Source organism: Schistocerca nitens, chromosome 9, assembly GCF_023898315.1.
Source record: "Schistocerca nitens isolate TAMUIC-IGC-003100 chromosome 9, iqSchNite1.1, whole genome shotgun sequence".
Lineage (NCBI taxonomy): Eukaryota > Metazoa > Arthropoda > Insecta > Orthoptera > Acrididae > Schistocerca > Schistocerca nitens.
This window is the reverse complement of record NC_064622.1, coordinates 11028353-11045015: the sequence shown is the minus strand read 5'-3', so window position 1 is coordinate 11045015 and position 16663 is coordinate 11028353. Positions and strand designations below refer to the sequence as shown.

The following is a 16663-nucleotide window of genomic DNA, read 5'->3' as shown; positions in this document are numbered from 1 at the left end:
TACTTCCATAAACGACCAACAAATGAACTTGTCATGGCTGGTCCATATCCTAATTATATAATGTAAGTCTGGTTTACCAGGAATGCACATACTATACCTTCTAATTATATGACAGCAGTCACTGTGCATTATAACCTAACCAACCTACAACAGTCTCTCTCAGAGGAATGATACATGTGGCACTTAAAAGTTAATCATCAATCAGTGTTAATTGTCCTACTTTCCTGTCAGTCTTCTTATTCACGACAACACTTCTTTGCACCCTTACAGTACGCTGTTTTGACTGCCATGGGTTCCATGCTCAAAATCTCTGAATGGATTGAAAAAAGGCTTCAGACCCATAACTTATGCAGATTTTCATAATTTACCATTAGAAGTCTACATCTCAAATTAATTAAATAGTGCAGAAAAATTGGTTTTGGGCTGAACTTGTAACAACAAGAGTTTCGACTGAAATAACCCTTCTTGATGATGAAACTGCAAAAATGGCTAAATAAACGAAGTGTTAATTACTCAAACTATTTAAGCTCTGATGTTCCATATCATGTTCTGGAAATTAACTACATGAATACTTCAGGGATTTATATGGTTTATATTCCTAACCTTATCAATAACATTGTAATTGCATAACTATTATGAAAAGGCAAGTTGGTACCTACTGTATAGCGGAGATGCTGTTTCTCAGATAGGCACAACAAAAGGACCGTCACAAATAAAGCTTTCGGCTGGTCAACCCTTTCTTTAAAAAAAAAATAACAAGGGGCTCGCTGCTCTTTAGTGGGTTTGTGCTTGGCTACCATGGGGCGCCAGCCTTTGCATCTTTTCTCTTCCCGCTGCCTGTCTATCCTCTTGCTATTCTTTTTCCCGTACCTTGGGGAACGTGTCTGGTGTGTTACTGGAAATGTTCTGCATCGTCTGTCGCTGACATAAGAACAGTCTCATAATCGTTTTTACCTTCTCCTCTCATTCCTCTGCTTTGGCATTTGACGTTTCTCTTTTTCTTCTTCCTTTATGTCTGACGTGCAACAGGTGACAGGGTAACGCACAATTCCCAGCCCCTGGTCGACATACCCTCTGACACAGGCCATGTCCAGGGAGGGGTGATTGCCTGAGCTGCAACCTTCCCAAATTCCTGATTGGTTCTTCTGTCAGGTGTTCGGAAGGTGTGAACGGTCACTTAAGGCGGGTGCGCCCCCTTGTGAAGGTGACCCCCAGTTCGAAGGAGCTCGTCATCGGAGATGCTGGCAATTGGGGAATTTTCTTGCAATGAGTCAATCATCTTCACAGTCAGTGTCTATGAAACCTAAACGTAATGAGGCAAATGATTCAAAGACCCTTCCCACTGCCAGCGCTGTGAAATCCTGCTCTCATTTACGGAATGGCACTTTGCTTTTGAAAACTACATCTGATTCTCAAGGAAAACTACTGCTTGCCCCCTCACTTCTCCACAGCCACCCTGTTCGTCTCGAGGCCCATAGAATTTTGAATTTTTCCCATAGCATTGGCTACCTGACAGTCTAACCGAGGCCTAAATAAATTCTTACCTCTGATCAGGGTGTCATTAATGTCCATCGGGTAATGAAAAAGGTAGATTTCTCCTTAGTGCCCACGCGCATTCTTTTTCCTACCTTTGATAGTGGTGCTTCCGTCAAAGATCAAAGCAGGCTATGAAATTATCACAGTCCGACCATACATTCCGAACCCGATGTGCTGCTGCCAGTGTCATCGTTTCAACCACACTAGAATGTCTTGTCGACACCCAGCCAAATGTGTAACCTGTGGTAGGGGTGCGCACAAGGGTGATTGCCTGCCTCCTCCTTCCCACTGTATCAACTGCAATGGTGGCCATGCCACCTCCTCTTGGGATTGTCTCGTGTATCATGATGAGCTGGCTGTTCAAGAGATCCGGGTAAAGGAAAAAGTGCCTTACCCAGTCGCTCGCAAGTTATTGGCTAGTTGCAAACCATGAGTTCTCCTGTTTGGCACGTATAGGTCTGTTTTTGTCACTCCTCGCTCCATGAAAGACATGGCCGCACAGACGTGTGACCTCCAATTCAGCTCTGAGGTTTTTAAATTGCCCAGTGTCATGGTAACATTGTCATTCTCCCATCCACCTGTGCAACAAGCCATCAAACTCTCGCTTCAAGGGGCGAAGCCACCAGCTTTACAACCGGTAGACCGGAAAGGACTTAATACTCCCGTGAAGACTTCGTATTTCCCTCCTACCAACCAACAGCTGAGCCTTTCTCTAACTAGAAACGCTCTAAGTCCAGTAGAGGCAGACGGTCTTCTCCAACGCCGACTTGAAGATCCTCTTTGATGGTGTCGCCATGTGATACCTTAGCCTGGCCAGCCTCTGTCACTGGCCGCTGATGACCGAGCGCCCCACAAACCAACATCCATGTCACTGGTGTGCCCCACCAGCCGTTTTTCAGCATTGGTCTCCACAGATTGACAGCACAAGCAGGCCGATGCTTCTGTGGACCCCATGGAGAAGGATCCTCCTGCTTCTGTGCCCTGTAGTAGCGACTCTTTACAGGCTGTCACTTGGCAGCTTTTAGCTCCTTTTAGCATAGCAGTGTTCTGCCTTCAGGAAACGACATTGCGCCCTCACGACCATGTAGAGCTTTCACATTTCTTCCTGGTTCGTTTTGATCTTCCCCTTGAGGTCGACATCCCATCTCATGAGGCTTCATGCTGCTCATACGGGATGACGTTCGTAGTCATCCATCTCCCTGACTACTCATCTTCAAGCTGTTGCAGTTCGCCTTTTCCTTCCCCACCTGACATTTTCCCTCTGTACCATTTATGTCCCTCCATCATTCAGTGTCACCCGGGCAGACTTCCTTCAGCTTATTGGGCAGCTATCTCCCCCATTTTTGTTACTCGGTGACTTAAATGCGCATCATCCCCTTTAGGGTTCTCCCAGGACCTGTCGGAGAGGTGCCCTCTTGGTTCATCGTCGTAACCACCTTAACCCCTTCTGCCTTTACACTGGAGCACCCACTTGCCTTTCCGACTCCTCGCACACCTATTCCCATTTGGACCTATTCTTCTGCACTGTCCACCTTGCCGATCAACTTGAGTGGTCCGTTCTTTCTGACACCTACTAGAGCGACCTGTTCCCGCACACTGATCATTTGTTGACTCCTACCCCACCTGTGTGCACACCCAAAGGTCAGCTTACTAAGGCTGACTGTGTGCCCCATGGTTCTGCCCTGATCATCGTCCTCTTTGCTATCTCCATTAACCCTATAATGGCTTGTCTGCTACTGGGTATCTCTGGCTCCCTTTTTGTTGACGATTTTGCCATCTGTTGCAATTCTCTACGAATCTGTTTCACTGAACGGAGTCTTCAGTGATGTCTTGGTCATCTTTACTCCTGGAGCATCAACAGTGGCTTTCACTTTTCCACTGACAAAACCCTCTGGATGAATTTCTGGCGGCACAGTTGGTTTCTCTGACTGTCTTTACATATTGGCCTGTTGGTCTTCTGTTCATTGAAACTATGAAATTGCTGGGGCTCATGCTCGATGGGAAACTCTTGGTCCTCCCATGTGTCTTACCTGGCAGCTTGCTGTACACTATTCCTGAATGTCCTGTGTGTCCTCAACAGTACCTCCTGGGGTGCCAGTCAAACCACCCTCCTCCGTTTGTATCGGTCTCTAGTCCGTTCGAAACACGACTATGGGTGCTTTGTTTATGCATCTGCACGTCCATCCCTCTTACGCCATCTCAACATTATCCACCATCGTGGCATCCAATTGGCCACTGGCACCTTTTATGCTAGCCCGGTTGGGAGTCTGTATGCTGAAGCTGCAGAACTACCACTGTCCTACTGCCGTGACTTTCTCCTCAGCAGGTATGCATCCTGTTTGTCTGCCACACGTGGCCACCCATCCTATGCCTCCTCCTTCGATGATTCCTTTCGTCAGTATGGGGCTCATTCCTCTTCTGTTACCTCCTGGAGTCCGCTTTCAGTACTTGCTATGGTGGCTTTACTTCACAGATTCATTTTCTTGCGGGGGAAAAAGACCTTGTTTCACAAAGTGCCTAGCACATTGGTGTATCGATTATTCATATGACTTTGAAAAGCATCCCTGTCGATTTTTGAACACATTCTAAATTGATTTCTGAATGAATCATAAGTTGATTTGTGAATGTGTGCATAGTGTACGTGATGTCTTTGTCAAGGGAATCCTCATCACATCTAGAAACAAACTTCCCTGCAGACAAAAGGGGCTATACGAGCTGAGTGGAGTAAAGCCGAACGGATGAATGCCAACTTATGTGGTTGATTGGGTTTGTGAATGAAGAGTGTTGTTATAATTACTAGCGAAATCCATAGATTCAGACTACCAGAGTGGAAATAAATGACCAACAGGAATAATAGGTAAGAAAGATTACGTATTATCTTCTCAGTGTATCCACGAAAATGATAGGCGAGCGGCAGTGCCACTATCTAGTATTGCCCCAGTTCGGAAATATCGTTGATCTGGGGCTGATGGGGAAGTGGGTAGTCTCCATATGACTCATGTTTGGCAGTGTGCTCAGCAACAGGGTGGTCCACTTGTTCCTTGGTCACAGTTTGTCGGTGACCATTCGTGTGGACAGGCAGCTTGTTGGTTGTCAAGCCCACATAGAAGGCAGCACAATGGTTGCAGCTTAGCTTGTAGGCCACATGACTGGTTTCACAAGTAGCCCTGCTTTTGCTGGGATAGTGATGTTTGTGACTGGACTGGAGTAGGTGGTCGTGGGAGAATGTATGGGACAGGTCTTGCATCTAGGTCTATTACAGGGGTATGAGTCAAGAGGTAAGAGGTTGGGAGCAGCGGTTGTACAGGTTTGCTGGACGGCGGAATACCACTGTGGGAGGTGTGGGAAGGATAGTGGCCGGGACATCCCTTGTTTCAGGGCACGACGAATAGTAGTCGAAACCCTGGCGGAGAAAGTAATTCAGTTGCTCCAGTCCTGGAAGGTACTGAGTTATGAGGGGAATGCTCCTATGTGGCCGGACGGTGGGACTTTAGGATGTAGTGGGAGACTGGAATGATAAGGCATGGGAGATTTGTTTTTGTACAAGGTCATGACATCCTTCATTTCAATAACTGCTTCACAGCCTGTGCCATATGTGTCCTTTCCACCAACACCAATTTCTCTGAACTGCGCAGGTGGGAACTTTACCTGCAACATGTTCTACGTTCCCATAATGTTCCTGGCCTCAACCATCGTTAAGTCGTTTTCCACACCAATCCAGTCCCTTCCCTGTTCCCATTCCAGCACTACACAGCCTCTCATTGCACCAATGCACCCCAGTCTTTTTACTTCTCTCCTTTGCTGCTAGCTCAAAAAGATTTTCACTACAACCAAACCACACATACATGTATATAGTTAATTTCAAGTTACCCATTCATGTCTGTTAGTTGCATCATTTATTTCCAATTCTTACCTTGTTGTCTAGAGGAGTGCATTCTCAAAAATTAACAATACTCCAAAAACAAGCTTCCTAACCATTTATACCCTAACACAGTTCTCATTACTTCTCTTTATTTCATTATTTCATCGAAGTATCATTTTATTTCATTACTCCATTAACTAAGAAATAAAGACCTGCTTTGCTTCTCAAATGGGCGGGGGGGACCTGAATCTACAGAACAACACTGCACAGTTAACGAATATTAATATTGTATGCAGACTTTACTGTCACTGTGTAACAGACAAAACACCAATTTGAAAAAATCATTACTTCACTGTGGTGGTGGTGGTGGTGGTGGTGGTGGTGGTGGTGGTGGTGATGATGTTGTCCCATACTCCGTGACAGAGCGTAGGGGAACGATGCTGGAGGCCCGTACCGTCGTACTAGGCAAGGTCCTAGTGTACTTCACTGTATTTGATAATATTAGTTGAAATTTTGGCGGGATGGCACTAAACTCATAAATGTTACTTTTTCGTTGCAGACATTACTGTAGGCAATTGTATCTTAAGTTTATTCCATTGTATTAAATGCTAGAAAGGCTATATTATGATATTTTCACACATTTATCTCCAATACTAATTGCCTTGAGACCAAACTTTTTTTTATGTTACCTCAAATAATACCAAACCATGTTTTCTCTGTTACTTCAGCTTCTGCATCAATTATTAATGAATCCACACATGAGTTCATTACTTTACATCTTAAATATGACTTGTAAGTACTTGCACAGTTTTCACGTATCCTAACACCCTTCATATTCCATTCACCTTACCTTTTGGCTGACAGAAATTTCCTAGTGATTGAACAAAATAATTCTCATGATCAGTTTTAAAACGAAAATAAATACAGCATCCCATCAATTTTACCAATTACTGTAGATGCCTTGTATATTATCTTTACTGCCTTCCTGTTACACAACTCCATTACTTAAAATAATTAATCCAACATAAATTAATGACACTGAAAGAGCTTTACTGAAATGTGCTACTGTACAAAGGATCACACAAAAGTCGAAGAACATGACTGTTCCACTGAGAAGCTACAGACAGGATAGTAGAAGAGATTGAGTGTCTCAGGAAACAGGAATGATGAGACAGCTAGCTCACGGAAACATTGTCACCGTATAATGAATTCAATACAAGGCATTTGATCCTCTACTTTCCCTGTCGTATTCTTGATTCGAAGCACTCTCCATTGTTTTTTCAAAGTCTGTCACCCACACATCAGTAAACAGTAATTCTTGTTTAACACTCTTGGCAGCTTACTGGTAGCACCTATGATCCTTATTCCTGAGACATGCAGCAATACTAAATCTTTTGTATGCTTGTGAAATACCATTTAAATCACTACCAATGTCCAGTAAACACTTGGGTGTATCTTGTACATTTGCTGCTGTTAGAGGGTGCCACAACTCCTTTGTACTTACCATGTTATCTTCTTCTTCATACAACAAATCCTCGTCAATCCTCTCCCAAGAAAAACTTCATCCTGTCTGCCAAAGTAATTTTCCGTCACTGGTAAGTGACAGATAGCATGATCCTCCTCCTCCTCCTCCTCTCTACCACTTCCATTAAGCCCCAACTCTTCATTAACACTCGCTCATTTATTCTCTCTTTACTTAACACATTAATATCATCATCAAAAATAAATTCAAATACCTCTTCCTCATCACTGCTTTATCGATCACTACTGACACTACTATCAGAATCAGAACTGCTGTCACTTTCACTGCCTTCAAATACTTGGTTAACCAACTAATCCCGGTCTCCACTATTCGATCATAAAGCAAAACGCTTATGTGCTCTTAAAAACTGATCACTCACTGAAGTGTTTTGGCACCCATCTCCTCTTCTTCACTCTGAACAGCAATCGCATTACTTGGGTTTACAACTGTGATTGCCACCTAAAAAAACTGTGGCAAACTTGGTTTCTTCCTCTGTTTCTAATGTATACTCTTTCATTCATAATCTGAACAATTTTAAAGTTTAGTGCCATTGTCAGCAAAAAATTTCCTAGCTGACTGAACAAATATTTTACATTGCCTCTCAGCAGTCTCTACGCTCTTACCAGTCGTAACAAAGTTTCTTCCTCTCCACTGCACAATTACTACTAATTATTTTCAATTTTTCCTCGGTATCATGAACTACTCTACTAATTTTTTCATCACAATCTTTTGCTACAGCTTCAAATTTTTTATCTGTCTTGAGAGACTTGAGTTGACTACACGGATTTCCATTTTCATCCTTTAAATTGCTAATATCATCTTTTGTATGTATCATATTTTTATATTACCCATATTATATTGTAATGTGTAATTTTTCGTATTGCTTGTGCTCTCATAAGCTGCATGAAAGTACATTAACATCCCAATCTACCATAATCCATTGTATTTCTTGACTTTCACGGCATATGCCTTTTCAGCCTTAACTGTCTCTTACTCACTCCAAAACTGCCTTCATCTTTTTCACCCCCATTACTGTATAGTGTAAACGACACCCTTACTTTTTCATCAAAAATTTGGCTATCATCCCTTTCATGCAAAGTCATGTTTATATCTGACCTTTAAACACTATCATCTGCAAATTCAGTTTCAAATAAGTCTTTCTGTTCATTTTAAAACACAAAATTCTGCAGCCTGGTCTTTGGCAACATTGTCTCCCACTTGCCAATATTCTTCCAATATACCGTGTTTTGATTCGTTATCACACATTTTGAATCACCTCCAGGGGGCTCACCGCTCTTTGGCAGGTTCGTGCTTGGCTACCACTGGGTGCCAGCCTTTGCAGCATCTTTTCCCTGCAGTCTGTCAATCCTCTTGCTGTTCTTTTTTCTGTCCCTTGGGGAATTTGTCTGGGCTGTTTTTGGAAATGTATCCTGCATTTTCGGTAGTCCCTATCAGAATACTCTCCAATGTTTTTCATTCCTTTTTTCTTTCTTCATTCACCTTCTCCTATCGTTCCTCCGCTTTGGAGCTTGAGGTTCCTCTTTTTCTTCTTCCTCCCTATGTGCTCCTGAAAGCCGGTCTGTGTGTGTGAGACAAGTAACAGGTGACTGGGTAACGTAATTTCCAGCCCCGGGTCGACAGGTAGGGTTCGCACGTACCCCCTGGTACAGGCAGGCCAAGGGAGGGGTGATTGTCTGAGCTGCTACCTTCCCACACCGCCGATTGGTCCCCCTGTCATGTGTTCAGGAGGTGTGACCTGAGGTGTGAACAGTCACCTAAGGCGGGTGCGCCCCCTTGTGAAGGAGGCCCCCAGTTGGGAGGAGCGCACCATTGGAGATGCTGGCAATCATGGGATTTTCTCGCAATGAGTAAATCATCTTTACAATCAATGTCTATGAAATGTAAATGTAATGAGGCTAATGATTCAAAGACCCTTCCCGCTGCACCACGGTTCCTCGTGGTCTCACGTATTGAAGATGGTCAGTCCTTCACCACGGTAAATCGGTTTATTATTCAGAAAGGCGTCGATGCAATTGCTGGCACTGTGAAACCCTGCTCTTCTTCACAGAATGGCACTTGGCTTTTGGAAACTACTTCAGATTCTCAAGAACAAACACTGCTTGTTGCCTCGCTTCTCCACGGCTACCCTCTTTGTGTCGAGGCCCATAGAACTTTGAATTCTTCCCATGGTGTTATTTACACTAGGCTGCTCGATGGTCTGACTGAGACAGAAATCCAAATGTACCTCTCTGATCAGGGTGTCATTACCATCCATCGAGTGATGAAAAAGTAGTGTCTCTTTTAGTGTCCGCATACTCTTCTCACCTTTGATAAAGTGGTTCTTCCATCAGAGATCAAAGCAGGTTATGGAGTTATCCCAGTCAGACTGCATATTCCAAACACAATGCTCTGGTACTAGTGTCATCATTACAACCGCACTCGAGAGTTCTGTCGACACCTGGCCAAATGTGTAACCTGTGGTAGGGATGCTCACGAGGGCGATTGTCCACCACCTCCCCCCCACATCATCAATTGCAGTGTTGACCAAACCACTTCCTCCTGCAATTGTCCCGTGTATCTTGATGAGTGGACTGTGCAGGAGATCGGATGAAGGTAAAAGTGACTTGTCCGGTTGTTGGCAAGTTGTTGGCTAGCTGGTAACCCTGCATTCTACCATCTGACTCTTACAGTCCTGTTCTCGCTACAACTTGTTCCATGAAGGACATGGCCTCGCAGCCATGTGACCTCAAATTTAGCACTGCGGTTGTAAAATCGCCCAGCATCATAGTAGAATCCGCTTCTCCTCCTCCAGCGGTGCAACAGCAACCAAACTTCTGCCTCATGGGACAAAGTCACCACCTATAGAACTGGCCGACCGGAAAGGACTGAAGGAACAATCCTGTGAAGACTTCCGGTATCCCTCTAGACAACAAACATCTGAATATTCCTCTGCCAACTGGAAAGGCTCCAAGAAGTCCAATAAAGGGAAGAGGGCTGACTCAAGAGATCCTCTTCAATGGTGTCGCTGTGTGATACTCTCACCTTGCCGTTTTCCGGTCCTGGACTCCGCATGCCGACAAAAGGAAAATGCTGATGCTTCTGTAGACATCATGGAGCAGGATCCTCCTGCCTCTGTGCCCTGTAGTAGTGAGTCTTCGAAGGCTGGCACTTGGTGGCCCCTGAGAGGAATGTCCACGGTCTTTGATTTAACAAAGAGGGTTTATGGCTGCTCTTAAAATTGCAGTGTCCACTTTTTCTCTGCGTTCGCGAAAGAAAATTGCGCCCTCGTGACCACTTTGAGCTCTTGCATTTCTTCCCGGTCTATTTTTACCTTCATTCCCTGAGTACGGTATTCCATTTAATAGGGAGCCATGCTGTTCATATGGGATGGTGTTCATAGTCAACCCATCTCCATGACTAGCTCCCCCTGCGGGTCTGGGGTAAGAATAGGCCCGAGGTATTCCTGCCTGTCGTAAGAGGCGACTAAAAGGAGTTTCAACCGTTTCGGCCTTCCATGTGATGGTCCCCCTTGGGGTTTGACCTCCATTTTTCAAAATTCTACAGAAGTACGAGCCTTTTGGGGAAGGACGCCTTATGTGGTGTCTCACTGGTCCTCAGTGCACTAAGACCTTGGCACTCAGCATTGTAACGGCGTTGTAACCACACCCACTATTCCTCAAATTGGGCCTAAACGCCTGATGGGTTCCACAAGTTACGTCCATAGTGCGTCCCCATCTGCACCTACGATCATGATGGACTTTCCATGGCACCCAAAATCCAGCACTTTAGCCAGCCCGTTGTGGTGGGGTCGTCATGTACCCTCTAGGTTGTAGCCCCCTGACAACACAGGGATTGTACTGCCGATACCTGAGCTGCACCCTCCCCACGTCGGCCAAGGAGTAGATGCCCGTCTCCTTGGGGCATCAGGACTCCCGGCAACGCTCATCCTGCCAGGTGGCCCTTGCTGAGGCTGGGTGGCGCCCATGGGGAGAGCCCCTGGTCGGAGTGGGTGGTATCGGGGCGGACGTTTCGCAGATGAAACGTCAACATGTATCGGGTCGCTCTGCGGCAGAGTCTTTTAAAAAGAAAGGTACTGTCTCTGGTTCTGGTTCTCCTGCCTGCCCTTTCCCCCTTGGCCACTCCCTGGGAGGAAGGACAGGCCCGCCGGCTTGGGGCGAAGCACTTCCCCCGCTATTTAGTCTGTTCTCAGACCGATGGGGCGACGTTCGCCACCTCCAAGCCCATGTTCTTTGTCCAGCACATCGAGGACATCTTCGGGGAAATCGAGGCTCTCAGTAAAATGCGTTCGGGGTCCGTTCTTATAAAGACCACCTCCGCCAATCAGTCGGCGGCGCTCCAGACGTGCGACCGACAAGGGGACATCCCAGTGTCCATTGTCCCGCATCTGGCACTGAATAAGACGCAGGGGGCTATTTTTCATCGGGACATCCTGCTGCAATCTGATGAGGTGCTCAGGGCCAACCTGGAGCGCCGAGGCGTGCATTTCGTCCGGCGAGTCCAGCGCGGCCCCAAAGACCGTCGCATCGACACCGGGGCCTTTATCCTCCCCTTCGAGGGGGACGTTCTCCCGGAGAAGGTAAAGGTGATGTGCTACCGGTGCGACGTGCGACCTTACGTCCCACCTCCTATGCGCTGCTTTCGGTGTTTGCGCTTTGGGCACATGTCGTCACGGTGTGAGGCTGAGCCCCTTTGTGGCGATTGTGGACGTCCTCTTCGTGAGGAACATACATGCACCCCACCACCTCGGTGCGTCAATTGTCCGGGCATCCACTCGCCTAGATCTTTAGACTGCCCCGCGTATCAGATGGAGAAGAAGATTCAAGAATTAAAAACTTTGGATCGCCTCTCTTATTCTGAGGCCAGGAAGAAGTATGACCGCCTCCATCCCGTGACGTTGACAACTTCGTTTTCCTCAGTCGTGTCCACTCCTTCCATAGTATCCTCACCCCTATCCTGTCCCCCCTCCACCTCCTCACCCCATCCGGGGTCTATGCCTCCGCCTCCCAAATCCCTCCCTTCCAAATCCTCCTCCCTCGCGGCCCCTGCCCCAGGGGCCACCCTTCCTCCTCCTTCTCCCCCTCCGCCGCCTGAGAAGAGGATCCATCAGGGAAACGTTCCGGACCCTGGCTTCCGAGGTCCGGCGTTCCAAAACGGACCCGCGCGTGAGTACCTTCTTCGGGTCCAGCCCACCATCCCCGTGCCTCATCGGACTTCCAAGAAGGCCTCCAAGAAGAAATCTTTATCCCCCTCTCCACCCCGGCGCGTTTCGTCTGCCGCTCCATCCGTGAGTCGCTTCTCCCGGCCGTCCTCAGTTTCGCTGGGACGCTCTGCTGCCAGGCGCTCAGCTGGCCTCTCGTCGGCGAATGATGCTGCCCCTCCTACGCAACCCGGGAAAGCGGCCGCAGCTGGCGACGACTCGATGGAACAGGATCCGCCTCCCACCGGTTGTAGCGTTGTTCCCTCAAAACCTGGCCCTCCGTGGCCGTCAAGGTGACCAGCTCTTCACCCGTTTTGTTCCCGCTTTCTTCAGACTAGTGATGGCTTTGTTACATTGGAACATAAGAGGAATTCGATCTAATCGGGAGGAATTACAACTGCTCCTCCGCCTGCACTGTCCGCTCGTCCTTGGTCTCCAGGAAACCAAGTTGCGCCCAACTGACCGTATTGCTTTTACCCACTATACCTCAGAGCGGTCTGACCTCCCCCCTGTGGACAGTATTCCAGCTCATGGTGGGGTCATGTGGCTCGTTTGGGATGATGTCTATTACCATCCCCTCCCATTGACCACCCCACTCCAAGCAATAGCTGTCCGTATTACTCTTTCTGCCTTTACTTTTTCTGTTTGTACCGTCTACACTCCATCGTCATCCACAGTTAGTTGGGCTGACATGATGCATCTGATTGTTCAGCTTCCTCCGCCGTCTTTATTGTTTGGCGACTTCAATGCCCATCATCCCATTTGGGGCTCTCCTGCATCCTGTCAGAGAGGCTCCCTCTTGGCGGATGTCTTCAACCATCTCAATCTTGTCTGCCTCAATACTGGCGCCCCGACTTTCCTCTCGGACTCTACTCATACCTACTCCCACTTGGACCTCTCGATCTGTTCTACCACTCTTGCCTGTCGGTTCGAGTGGTATGTCCTTTCTGACACCTATTCGAGCGACCACTTCCCCTGTGTCGTTCGTCTCCTGCACCACACCCCATCCCCACGTCCTTCGAGCTGGAACATACCGAAAGCTGACTGGGGACGTTACTCCTCCCTGGCGACCCTTCCGGACCACGATTTTCTCAGTTGTGACAGTCAGGTCGAATGCCTCACGGCTGTTATCATCAATGCTGCCGAACGTTCCATTCCTCGTACTACCTCTTCTTCACGTCGCGTTTCCGTCCCCTGGTGGAATGAGGCTTGTAGAGACGCTATCCGTGCTCGACGACATGCTTTACGCACCTTTCGCCGTCATCCTACGTTGTATTGTATACAAACGACTCGGAGCGCAATGCCGTAGAGTCATCAAAGACAGCAAAAAAGCTTGTTGGGCCTCTTTCACCAGCTCCTTTAACAGTTTTACTCCCTCCTCTTCTGTCGTCTGGGATGTCCTGCGCCGGCTGTCGGGCATTAAGGCCCACTCCTCGGTACCTGGCCTGACTTCAGGTAATGAGGTCCTTGTTGATGCTGTGGATGTCTCCAACGCCTTCGGCCGGTTTTTCGCGGAGGTTTCAAGCTCCGCCCCTTACCACCCTGCCTTCCTTCCCAGGAAAGAGGCAGAAGAGGCTCGGCGACCTTCCTTCCACTCGCTGAATCTGGAAAATTATAATGCCCCCTTTACTATGCGGGAACTCGAACGTGCACTTGCACTGTCCCGGTCCTCTGCTCCGGGGCCAGATGCCATTCACGTTCAGATGCTGGCCCACCTTTCTCCGGCAGGTAAAAGCTTCCTTCTTCATACCTACAATCGCATCTGGACCGAAGGTCAAGTCCCCATGCGTTGGCGTGACGCTGTCGTCGTTCCTATACCCAAACCCGGGAAGGATAGACACCTTCCTTCTAGTTACCGCCCCATTTCTCTTATAAGCTGTGTCTGTAAGGTGATGAAGCACATGGTTAACGCTCGGTTAGTTTGGATTCTTGAATCTCGACGGCTACTTACCAATGTTCAATGCGGCTTTCGTCGCCGCCGCTCCACTGTTGACCACCTTGTGACCTTGTCGACATTCATCATGAACAACTTTTTGCGAAAGCGCCAAACGGTTGCCGTGTTCTTCGATTTGGAGAAGGCTTATGTTACCTGTTGGAGAGGAGGTATCCTCCGCACTATGCACAGGTGGGGTCTACGTGGTCGCCTGCCCCTTTTTATTGATTCCTCTTTAACAGATCAAAAGTTTAGGGTACATGTGGGTTCCGTATTGTCAGATGTCTTCCTCCAGGAGAACGGAGTGCCTCAGGGCTCCGTCTTGAGTGTAACCCTTTTTGCCATAGCGATCAATCCAATTATGGATTGCATTCCACCTAATGTCTCAGGCGCTCTTTTTGTCGATGACTTCACGATCTACTGCAGTGCCCAGAGAACATGCCTCCTGGAGTGCTGCCTTCAGCATTGTCTAGACAGCCTATACTCATGGAGTGTGGCAAATGGCTTCCGGTTCTCTGAAGAGAAGACGGTTTGCATCAACTTGTGGCGATATAAAGCGTTCCTTCCGCCATCCTTACATCTCGGTCCCATTCTCCCATTCGTGGAAACAACTAAGTTTCTAGGGCTCACACTGGACAGGAAACTTTGTTGGTCTCCGCACGTCTCTTATTTGGCTGCCTGTTGTACACGTTCCCTTAACGTCCTCAGAGTTCTTAGTGGTTCATCTTGGGGAGCGGCTCGCACTGTCCTGCTTCGCTTGTATCGGTCCATAGTCCGATCAAAGCTGGATTATGGGAGCCTCGTCTGCTCGGCCATCCCTCTTACGCCGTCTCAACTCCATCCACCATTGGGGGTTACGTCTTGCGACCGGAGTTCTACACTAGTCCCATCGAGAGTCTTTATGCTGAAGCTGCCGAATTACCATTGACCTACCGGCGCGACATACTGCTTTGTTGGTATGCCTGCCGGCTGTTGTCAATGCCTGACCACCCTCTTATCATTCCTTCTTCGCCGATTCTCTCTACCGTCAGTATGGGTTGTATGTGTCTGCCCTGCTGCCCCCTGGAGTCCGCTTTCGTCGCCTGCTTCGACAATTGGATTTTGCCCTCCCTACCACCTTCAGAGAGGGTGAGAGCCCGACACCATCGTGGCTCCAGGCTCCGGTTCGTATTTATCTCGACCTCAGCTCGCTCCCAAAGGAGGGTACTCCAGCTGCAGTGTATTGCTCACGGTTTGTCGAACTTTGTGCGCGACTTGCCAGTCACACCTTTATTTACACTGATGGCTCCAAAACTGACAATGGTGTCGGCTGTGCCTTTGTCGTCGGGGCCGGCACCTTTAAATATTGGCTCCTCGACCAGTGTTCCAGCTTTACGGCCGAGCTTTTTGCTCTCCATCAGGCCATTCAGTATGCCCGCTGCCACCGCCATTCATCGTATGTACTCTGCTCTGATTCACTCAGTGCTCTTCAGAGCCTTGGAGCTCCATATCTGGTCCATCCCTTGGTGCAACGGATCCAGCAGTCCCTCCAATCTTCTGCTGCTGATGGCTCTCCTGCCAGCTTTCTGTGGGTTCCCGGCCATGTAGGAGTGCCTGGGAATGAGGCTGCTGATGCTGCAGCCAAGGCTGCAGTCCTCCTGCCTCGGCCAGCCTCCCATTGTGTCCCGTCATCTGACATTAGTGGGGTTGTTTGTAAGAGGCTTGTGTCTTTGTGGTGGGATACTTGGTCATCACTTCAAGGAAACAAGCTCCAGGCAGTAAAACCGTTCCCAACTGCTTGGACAACCTCCTCCCGACCATCTCGGCGGGAAGAGGTCCTTCTGACCAGGTTGCGGATTGGGCATTGCCGGTTTAGCCACCGCTACCTGCTCTCCGGTGACCCAGCTCCGCAGTGCCCTTGTGGTCATGCATTAACAGTGCGCCATGTTTTATTGTCGTGTCCCCGTTTTAGTCAATCTCGTGTTGTCCTGTCCCTGCCATTTACTTTACAGGATATTTTAGCTGATGACGCTCGAGCAGCTGCTCGTGTTCTTCGTTTCATTCCTTTGACTGGCTTGTCCAAAGACATCTAACTCCTTCACTTATTTTATCTGCATCTTTGTAAGAACTTTCTGGTGCCCCCCCTCCCCTCGAGTTTTACTAGATTCTATGTGCTCTATCAATTGTGACTGGGCGCTAATGACCTCAGTAGTTGAGCGCCCTTAAACCCACCCAAAAAAAAGATAAATAAATAAATAAATAATAATAATAAAAAATCGGTGACTAGCTGCCTTCAAGCTGCTGCAGTTCGCCTTTTCCTTCCTCACTTGACCTTCTCCCTTTGTACCATTTACATCCATCTGTCATTTGACTTCACCAGGGCAGACTTTCTCCAGCTTATTGGGCAGCTATCTCACTCCTTTCTGCTGCTCAGTGACAGTAATGTGCACCATCCCATTGGGGTTTCTCCCAGACCGTGTCCAGAGGTGCCCTGTTGGCTGACCTTCTCAATCAACTTGACTTCTTCTGCCTTAACACAGGAGCACCCATGTCCCTTTCGTACTCCACACGCACTTTTCCCATTTAGACCTATCATTCTGTACTGCCCAGCTT

The 16663-nt window shown here is 48.0% G+C and overlaps 1 protein-coding gene across 1 annotated transcript in view; it reads left to right on the top strand.

Annotated features, from left to right (window-relative positions):
- The window catches only part of LOC126202900 (serine/arginine-rich splicing factor 1A), a 101491-nt gene that overhangs the window by 69180 nt on the left and 15648 nt on the right, over positions 1-16663 (top strand). The window lies entirely within an intron of this gene.